Here is an 11,643-nt window from a genome sequence, read left to right on the forward strand (position 1 = left end):
ATGCTTTGAGCATGACGAGCAGATACCAGTCAGATCCAGGTGAGCATCACTGGATTACGGTCAAGAATATCCTTAAGTACTTGAGAAGGACTAAGGATTATTTCTTGATATTTGGAGGTGATGAGCATCTAGTTGTAAAGGGTTACACTGATGCTAGCTTCCAAACTGACCAGGATGATTACAGATCGCAGTCAGGGTTCGTGTTCTGCTTGAATGGTGGAGCTGTGAGCTGGAAGAGTTCGAAGCAGGACACATTGCAGATTCTACAACGGAGGTTGAGTATATTGCCGCATCAGCAAAGGAGGCGTTTGGATCCGCAAGTTCATTTCTGAGCTTGGGGTGGTTCCTAGCATATCGATCCCGTAGAGCTCTACTGCGACAACAATGGAGCTATTGCGCAGCTAAGGAACCTCGCTCACACCAGCGGACAAAGCATATACTACGGCGCTTCCATCTCATTCGAGATCATCGATCGAGGAGATGTGAAGATTAGAGTACCCACAGAGGCTAACGTCGCGGATCCCTTGACCAAGGCTTTGGCACGGACTAAGCATGATGGTCACACTAGGTCATTGGGTATTAGATACTACATTGGCACTAGTGCTAGTGGGAGATTATTAGTGAGAGCCCTAGAGCCAATCATGTGATGGTTACTTTTTGGACTCTTTGTATCATATTCTTGTACATATATTTCTGATATATAAATAAAGGCATTGTGATTATTATACTTGTGTGTATTTGTGCTATATAAATAAGTATAATAATGTCCTAGGGTAGTAGGTTCATATCTATATCAATCGATTAGTTAAATCGATAGTGAGATGATATAGAGAACACTACACTTAATTATTCCTAGTCAAGTATTAACATAGAAGGACAATGTTAATGCATTGAGACTAGCATGTAGGTCAACATGATGACTTGATCTCACAAGTCATGGATATGAGATATCAAGTTGACACATGGGTATACATTGGAGAATGTATACTGAATGACCCGCCATGAGAAAGTATCATGGATCGTTATATGAGTGTCATATACTTTCTCAAGTGACTATTAGTATGACTTTAGTCCTTAGACCTGAAGTCACCATGGTTCCCTACATAAGGAGTTATGTACTTTGGTTTCGTCAAACGTCACCCGTAACTGGGTGGACTATAAAGGCGATTACTGGGTATGTAACAAATTATGCGGAGGGATGTGAGTGATGTAGATGGGATCTATCCCTCCTATATTACAGGAGTGATATCATAGTCTTGATAGAGTGAGATCACTAAGTGCATGGCCATGCCCAAATAAGGCAATATGTGATATTGTGCTTATTTGATTATAGTGAGTCTACTTGGAGTTCAAGACACTTAGATTGATTGGAGGATGACACGGTCTATGCCTCATATAAGATCAATCTAGATATCAAGGATAGAAGGACAATGTCACATATTGTGAGAGTCACAATTATTAGTCATATTGGTGATGTTGGATCTCAACATTCTTGTAACTTGGGTAGCAATGATGTGTTGCTAGATACCTCTCATTGCTTATGTCCCTAATTGGATTTAGGGACATTGCCAACGTTGACAAGAACCTATAGGGTCACACACATAGAGCAATAGATGGAGACTAGTTCATATGATGAACCAAGAGGAAAGATGAAGTCAAGTTTGACTTGGCTAAATATGGAAAGTCTATAAAAGGCAAGTTTGACTTGACCTAAATCCACAAGTTTGACTTGACTATGAGTTAGACTCAAGTATGATCCAAATGTTGGATAAATCAATTAAGGGAGTTAATTTGGTCATGTTTGACTTTGGCCAAATTAGGAAGGTTGAAAGTCAATATTGACTTGACTTGGATGCCACCACATTTGATGAGGTGGCATGGGAGAACCAATGGGGATGCTACACATCACCATGCCACCTCATGCTTGCCACCTCATGGGAGGTTACCCATGAGTGGCCGGCCACATTAAGGGGCAATTAAGAGCATTAATTGCCCACTTAATGACATTTATGTGGCCGGCCACATGATATGGTGGATTGATTGAATTTTTGAATTCAATTTTTGATTCTTCTTCTTCCTTGGTGCTCTCGGCAACTTCTCCCTCTCTTCCTCCTCTTCTTGGCCGAAAACCACATAGGTGCTAGCACACCTTGTTTCGGTCATCTTCTCCACCTAATTGCTTGTGTGGACACATATAGAGGGGCTCTACTTTGTGCCCTCTAGATCCAACTTCAACCTTAATCGAGCGGGATAAGCGAAGGGCACGCATCAAAGGTAGTTTTTCTTTAAACTATAGATCTAGGAGTAGATCTAACATATTCGGGTATTAAGCATGATATAAATACGTGAAATTTTTCGAATCGGATTTTTCTTTGCACGAGATCCTTGGCTAGGGTGTTTCGGGGTTTCCGCGACGCGAAAAGCGGTTTTCGTGGCCCGAAAAATTCTAACAGTGTTGAATGTACTGGTCAAATCCTCCTTTTAAAGAGTATTGGAGGAGCTTCTAATGTTTTCAGGGCACCTCCATTTGAGTTGATCCTCTCCATGAACTTGGTTGTTTATCCACTTGAAAGCACCTTGAATCCCATTCGAGGCACCTCCAATCAACCCAAGGCCCCTCTAATGACTGAAATTTCATCCGCGAAGTTTATCTGTGCGAAGACACCTGTTAGTATTAACGCTAGTACCAATTATGAGATGATTGATAAGAGCACTTTTTGTATCATATTTCACTTATTAATAAAATGCAAAGTTAGTTATTATATTTACTTCAGTTCAGTGCTGAATGAATAAGTATAATAATGTTCTAGAGTAGAAGACTTTAGTTTATAACATATTAATTGATTGAATTGATAATGGAATATTGTGTATATATAGAATGTTGCTCTTAACTGCTTCTAGTTAAGTATTAATATACAAGGATAATATTAATACATTGAGACTAACATGTAGGTCAACGAATCACTTAATCTCACAAGTCATGGATATGAGATATCATATTGACAAATAAATATATATTAGAGAATATGTACTGAATGACCCGCCATGAGATGTTTCATAGATCGCTATATGAGTGTCATAAACATTCTCACAGTGACTATTAGTACAAATAGTCCTTAGACCTGAAGTCACTACAGTTCTCTACATAAAGAGTTGTGTACTTTGATATCGACAAACATCACTTGTAACAAGGTGAGTTATAAAGTTGATCACTGGGTATATAATAAGTTATGTGGAGGGATGTGAGTGACGTAGATGAGATATATCTCTTCCATATGACGGAAGCGATATCTATGGATCCCTTGATTAGTAGGACATAAGAAAGCATAACCATTCTCAAATGAGTCAACATACGATATTGAGCTTATTTGATTATGTCTACTTAAAGATCAAGAAACACAAAGATTGATAAGAGGATGACACGGTCTATGCTTCATTGATTAATCTAGATATCAAGGATAGAAGAATTGAGTTATATAAGATAATAGAAACGGAAAGGTTAGGTTGAATCTCAACACACTTGAGTAGCAATGATAGCTTACTAGATGTCACTCATTGTTTATGTATCTAAAATAGTTTTAGAGATATTGTCAACGTTACGTGAACCTATTGGGTCACACACAAAGAAGAAGTTGATTTGGAGATGAGTTCATATGATGGATCATTAGATTAAATCTAATTTGAATTAGACTCATTAGTTAAACTCAATTGGATTCAACTATTGGATTGAGTCTAATTTGAATTAGACTCATTGAGTCAATTCAGATTTATGATGATTAATGAGTTAGACTCATTGAGTGACCTAATGAATTTGAATTCATCAAGGAAGAGATTGAAGTGTTCAATTTAAAATTGATCATGTATTAGATGAAGAGCAAAAGGTGATCAATTTTGAAATGATCATGCATTGGATGAAGACAAATATTAATGTCAATCAAGACAATTGACATTAAGACAATTTCATGAATGAGTACAAAAGGGGTTTTGATTCATTTTCATGATGAGATTTTGTGTTCTTGCTCTTCTTCTTCCCTCCTCTCTTCATTTGGTCGAAACCTCCATTAGGGTTACTAGCACAACTTTGGTTGATTTTCTTCTCCACTTCGTGAGCTCGTAAGACAAATGGAAGGCTTATTTGTGTGGATACTAAAAGAGGCGCGAACACTTGATCGTGTTGAGATCCTTGCAGTTTGGAGTTCGTGTTTACGCAACTAAGATAACTCCCTTTTATAAAAATTAGTATATGATTTTCCTACGCATGGATCTTCAGCTGGAAAGGAACTAGTTTTTCCACTACGCTTTTTACGTGTTTTGCGCTCTAGTTCCTTACAGCACCTCCATCCATCCAGGGCATCCTCTATTCAGTTGAAACGCCTCGAATACTGTTCATCCAAGACTTATTTTTGCTTTAACTCCTGCGAGACATGTTAGTCCAAAATTAACAAAGAATATATGTAAATTAACAAAGAATACATGTAAAACATAGTTAGTACACATAAACGTATGAATTAGATCTTGTTATACCAAAATTATGACATAGTTTTGATCTCAATTTAAATTTTCAAAATAGATTTAAATTGGACCAAGTTTGAGATGTAGATATAATACATCAACATGAACTAAAAAGGAGTTTTTTTTTTTTTTTTTTTACAAAAATCAACCACATGTGGCTAATAATTTGTTCACCTTATATCATTCCGATCAGAAAAAGTTAGACATTCATTTAAGGACATTATTTTAGATGATTATTTATAAACTAAGTTTTTTTTACACCTAATTAATTTAAACCTAAAACTTAATTAAAATTTATAAACTTAACTAAAAATAAACTTAAATTAAGTTAATTCAATCTAACTAAACTTATACCTTAACTAAACTTAAATTGAAGCTTCTTAAACTTAAATTACACTTCAACTAGACTTAATTAAATCTAAATTAAATTTTAACTAGACGTAAATTGAATAAATCTAATTAAAACTTAATTACTAATTTAAAATTAAAATTTTTATTCAAATTAAAACTTCGTTCAATGAAATAGTATTGAGGTTCATTCAGATTGACGAATTTTGAAGGTATATTATAAATTGTACTTTGAATTTATTCGGTAGTGAAATTTCGACACTGAATTATCGAAAAAAATATGCTAAGATTTAGAAACATCGGCATAGCCATGAGAAAGCACTTGCCTAAGTAACCAGCCACCATCTTAAGCTCATCCCAAAGGAACACGCCTTAATGCACGAGTAGAATATGGCAAAGAGTAACAATTATTTAGTTTAGGATCTATTTAAAGTGAAACACTTGAAACCGACAGTTGCTATGGTTAAGTCCTTGATTAAGCATCTAAAATTTGAGATATAATTGTGGTGTATCATGAAAGATTTTTTTTAAAATAGATAGCTAATTCGAGAATATTGATGGTCAGAATGAGTCTTCACGTGTGCTTCATCGATTTATCTTGGTAATTGATGACAAATTTTTATAAAACTGAATCAGTGATAGCAGAATTAGTGACCCAAAACTTAAATACTTAATACTAACTAAAGAGAGACTTTCAGCAAGTTAAACAGATAAAAAGAAGAATGAAAAATTCTCTTACAAAACAAGAAATAGAAGTCCTAAACTCTTTCGGAGCAACATTAAGTCAGGAGTCTAACAATACTTTCTACTGTTGGATAATTTTGTAGTAAGAAAAAAAATCTAAATTTATAATAAAAAAAATTTAAATTTATCCGTTGGATTGAACTGAGTTGATAATCTTAGATTGTCAAATAGAAAAAGAAGAGTTGCTTGGGATGACTAAGTTGGTTAGAAAAACTAGATTACCTTGTATGCCCGAGTATAGATTATCGACTCCCGAGTACAGAAAAAAAGATGTTGAGACCTACTTTCAAATAGTTTCCTTAAAATAAATTTATCATTCTCCGATGTGAAAATACACAATGGAGATTTAGGAAACAAAGGTGGATGGAGATTTTCTTCTTTGCTATGTCTTTTGCTTCTACGTCATTCTCCTGCTCAAGACCATGATCTCCGTACCGTCGACCCTCAATGGTTGACAATTACTATTATTTTGGGAGATTACAAAATCGGCATTACCAATGATTAATGCTTTGTTGTTATTTTATCTTGACTGGTTCGACATTTGACGCACGTAAATCATACTCTAAATTTGTACCCCGCGCATTCACGCGTGAGAAACAATTTCTCCTGATATATTTGTTCACATTATATATACATGTGAAACAATATAAACTAATACTAAAATCATGAAACTTGTCGTGTGAGACTAAAAATCCGTAAGTCTCCTTCCCCTCTTGTTTTCAATCCATATTTCTAACCATACAAAGAGAGAAATCGAAGAATCTCCGTAACGAGAGGGAGTTTTATTTTTCTGGTTTCTAACACAATATCATCGAGGCTCACTCAAACATTTTCCTTTTTCCCGTACTGATCGTTGTCGAACCATTGGCATGCTTTGTCTCCGTTATGTTGATTGCCGAAATGAATTTAACTGCAGGTGGATCGAGTGTCTGTCCATTTCCCAGCGAAAAGTTCAATCACGAGAATATTCTAAAAACAATAGTTCGTGCAGATGGTGTAGTCAAGAGCCACGCTCTTGCTTTTTTGTTTGCTTTCAAGTAGCGTGCAGGAACAAATGATAAAGTTTGATGTGCATTCTCAGTCTGATCTGTTTGTTGGTCGGTAAACTATAGTTCCTTCAAATAAAGAAGCAAGCATGATAAAGAAGAATTGTCCATTTTCTGATCATTGATCAAAGAAGCTATATATTCCAACTGTCTGATTCCTAAATACCAAATACTACGTTCTTTTAAAGTAGTCATAAACTGATTTTTAGAAAAACGAACTTGCAGGAATAGTCGACTATGATTTTTGTTTCAGCCTTTGTCATCATCGCATCTAATCATTCTTCAATTATTCATCACTAATAATTACAACCTTCCAACCCAAGTAAACCGTTTTAGCATCCAGTAGTAAATTCTACGGAATGTTGCAAGGATGTAGATTGAGATATCATCTGGATTCTCCATCATCATTCTCTAAGATCTCATCGATTGAATAACAAACCAATGCAATAGAATTTTGTCTAGATCTTCTACATTAAATTGTGTTGAAGTTTGTGAACTTACTCTCAATCAAAATTATAAAAAGGCTGAATCACGATCAACATTCAATTGGACCTGACTACTATTCAGAACCGACAGTTCATGATTCGTACATAATTTATCATAGTTCAAAATTATTATTATATTTTAAAAATTAAAATTTTATAAATTGACTAATAAAATTCTCTTAATTTATTAATAATTTATAAATTATTATTATTTACTCTTCTTTTTATGAAAAAACAAAAAATAGTTATTTAAAAATATAATTGACTATATTAATATACTATAAGTCATATGGATAAGACCGTTTGGCTTTCACCAATAGATTTAGGTTCAAATCTCTCCAATATCATTATTTTTAACAAATTTCTATCAATAAAAATATACCATATATATTAAAATTTTAAAAATAAATGAAAAATAATATAAAATTAAAAAAAAAAAAAATTGAACCGCCGGCTATGCCTGGTTCAATTATTTCACCTTGAATGCAACTAAATGAGAAAGGATAACATATTTAAGAAGGATAGTTGTTGAAACAAATCTGCAGAGTGATCCAAATAATGAATCAGATTGCAGCCAATTTTAAAATCAACACTTTGGTGTTCTACATATTTTGGGTGAGGTATTTATTAATCATTTATTCCTACTAGTTCATATTTTCAAGATATATCATCTCAATAAAAATCCTCTCTGGCATCTCTTTCACATCTACATAACAATTAGGCATTGACATCTACATAACAATTAGGAAATAATTTGGAAAATTCACAGGTTTCTGAGACTGATCTCCATTGCACCAGGCCAATTTGACTACTAAGCAGTTTGTAGAAAATTCTGTCCAAATGGAAACAATAACGGAAAATTTTCTATACTAAACGAACTAGAAATTTATTTGAGCAACCGACACAGCAGTACAACAAAATAGATCAGAATCACTTCATACCACATAATCAAAAAAATATGAATAACATATACAGAGTTAGAAATCAGATCTACAATTTTAGCATTTTCTACATGTCCTATTTGAAAGATTTGAACCTAGGAATCCTACCTTCTACGGACAAGAAACGCCTTCCATAAAGCTAGCTTGTTTTTAATGAGAAAAGCTTGTGAAAAATTTCATGCCCTACATGTACAGAGAACAGTGCCTCGGTCATCTTGGCAATTGGTCACATACCACAACATACCTATCTCAGGAAAAACAAAATTCAACTTTTATCAATAAAAAATATGAATATTTACTGTTCCTTCAGTTGCTGGAATAATTTGCACAGAGTGCAATCCTCAATTTTCTAAGATAATCCTTTCTTAGGGGTTGATCTGCTCCCCAACTCATCATCCACACCGCATTTCCGCGACCGAGACAAGATGGGGCGCCTGGAATCATTTGAGGCGCCCCGAGTCATCTCTGTCATCGAAATACATCATGGACGCGAGTCAGGGAGCATAACACTCCCCATCCTTTCTATAACTCAATCAGGATATATGATGCAATTTTAGAAAACTTGGCATTTTACTGTCTAGATGAACACTTTTAGGAATAACAAACACATAAGAAAACTACAAGATTGGTTCAACATCCTTGTTCTCTTTTGCAGTTCCAATTATCCAACCATCATTCAGCTACAGCGAGAGATCTCAAGAAGTTCAGGGAATTCATTTTTGTAAGGGAGAATGAATTTGTTCAGAAATTTTAGATCCGATATTATAAAAAACATAAGTAGCATGTCGTTTGAAGTCCACAACCCTTCTGATTTTAGTATCTTCATGACCTGAAACCGAGGTATCATCCTCTTCTTCAAACTGAATACTAAAAACCTCGGCCGTTGAGCAATGTCCTTGATCAAAAATTCCATCTTTATCCGTAAGATATCTGTGGAAACATTTAAGAAACATGGTCGTTTTTTGATCACAAAAACCAACTCCACTTCCTAACATTCTTGAGGAGCAGCTCCCTTGATCCAAAGAGATTTTCCCATACATTCAATTTGAGGAGAAGAGTACGCTGGACGTTGAAGGACACGACGGGGTGCCTCACGATAACATGAACGAGGTCGGATTGTGACGACCCCAGGTCGCGTAAAAATTGAAACTTCGGGGTGAGGTTTGATTCCACATTACAGCAGAGGAATGTTGGTCTGCTGGATATCATCTTCCTGAGATTAGCGCCATCAATGCCCTGAGATCTGAAGAAAGCAAGAACAGCGTCGGGATTCTCGGTCGATCGGAGATGCGCGAGGTGCTTGGAGGCCTTCGACGCCTCCTCCTCGGAGAAACCGCACGAGTTCAAGAGGTACTTGACCATGAAGTGAGGATCGCGAGAAGAGGTGCTGCCGCATGACAAGGGGAGGACGTGGAGGTGGCGAAGAAAATGCGGAGTTGGGGCAAGGGAAGAAGAGCATGGCGGCGGATGGTCGGGTGGAGCAGCATCGTCGTCGAAGGCAGTAGAAACTCAGTCGTTAGGGGTACGACGGAACATGTCAAAACCCTAGCTCAAAGAATCTTCAACAACTTATTATTAGTATTTTTTTAGTTAATTCCATTTTTTCACGGTAAAATAAGAAAGGGCTAAAAAAGAAATATGAAAAACATCAAAATAATCATTCTTCTTCCCAAGAATATTTTCTTTCCCACCTCCAACATTACATCATAATTTATTTTTTTCCATTTCAATCGTATAATTGCGACCGCCCGTCTCATTGTTTTGCCAAACAAATGGTTAGATTGCTCTAATAAAATTTTAAACTTTAAAGGTCTTTTATGAAAATTTAAAACATGAGTATAATTAGAGCGTCAATTTGGATTGGACCCGTCGGGTTGACCCGCCCCGTCAAACAATTTAAACAGGTTAGGTTGGAATTTTATCAACCCAAGTCCATCGTGGGCTGACCCGCCTAGGCCCGCGATCCGCGCGGGTCGGCCCGCGGGTTGAAAAATACATGTAAATTAAGTTTTGGGCCAATTTATTATCTTTTTTTGTTATAATTTTGAAATAAAAATAGTACTTTTCATCCAACATAAGTACTCGTTTGTGTTCATTTATATTTAAAATATATGTTTATGTATACATTTAATTGCAGAAAATTTTTTGAAGTAAAATATTGAAAATATGAAATATTTTTTAATTTTTTTAAAAAATTTTGATGGGCCCGCGGGTTGGTCCGCCAAACCCGTAACCCGCTTTAGAATGGGTTGGGTTGGAAATTTCCCAACCCGCCAAGTTGGCGGATTGGCCCGCCACGCCTTGCCCCGTCAAATGATCAGCTCGCCACGGGCCGACCTGTCCCACTACGGATTGACCCGTTTGACAACTCTAAGTATAATTTTGGGTAAAAATTAAATAGACACCCATCATTTATGTTTTCTTCATATCAACACCTAATTTTAATTGTTTTTATTAAAGTCAAGTGAGCATCCTTTTTAAAGTGACTTACATAAAATACCCTTACATTATTTGATTATTTAGCTATGTAAAAATTAACAACTAACTTTTTATAATTATAAAAATTAACATCCAACTCTTATAATATATAAAAACTAGTAACTAACTTTTATAATACATTATCTAATCATTTAACTGTGCAGAAATTAGATTGCTAGTAATTAGCTTTTACCTATCGTAGAAGTTAACATTTAACTTCTACAATGATGATTTTATACTATTTTAATTTTCTAAATAATACTTTGATTAAAATAATATTTCAATTAAAAAACCAAACGATGAACACTCTACGACGCTTATTACATTCAAATGAACATAATTTAATAATAATCGAACATGTAAAAAACTAACATATAATTTTATAAAATATAATAGTTATCAGCTAATTTCTAGCTATTGTAGAAACTAGTTGATAAGTTCTAAGTATTGCAAAAGTTAGACACCGAATGTAGGGATATTATAGAAATTAGGGTGCTCGGTTTTTTAAAGGGCGTACATTTGACTTTTTTTTTAAAGAAAAAATTGTCAATCTCATATTTCGGTTAACTTGGGTGGCTGTTTAATTTTTGCCCATAATTCTTTGATATATTTAATTTGTCTAATTCACCTTTTGAAGTTTTCACCAATAGCCTATTAACACTGGTTAACACCACTCTCTAGTCCCTTCCAAAAACATGAATATCAATGTTGCTATTTACTTTTGGATTCCACAATTATAATCATCTTTTTATCTGATATACAAGTTTTTTTTCTCACAGAAAATAAATCTAGAGTTAAAAAAACATATGCAAAAAAAAAAATTATTTTCACAAAATAAAATCCTTGAGATCTTGATGAGCTATCGTTTGCTTCCAAAACAAAGACACAGAATCGTTAGAAGTATCTCGCCTTTGTTAGTTCAAAGGAATTGATGTTCCACAAAAGTAATTATGCTCATTTTAAACATCTCTAACGTATTATCCCTAAATTATATGAAGAAAGATAAATTATGAGATAAATGATAAGAGAAATTTTTCTCCTAAAATATGTGCCGATAGTAAATATGTCACCCTCTAATTAATTCAACAC

The sequence above is a fragment of the Zingiber officinale genome, chromosome 10B, assembly GCF_018446385.1.
Source record: "Zingiber officinale cultivar Zhangliang chromosome 10B, Zo_v1.1, whole genome shotgun sequence".
Classification (NCBI taxonomy): domain Eukaryota; kingdom Viridiplantae; phylum Streptophyta; class Magnoliopsida; order Zingiberales; family Zingiberaceae; genus Zingiber; species Zingiber officinale.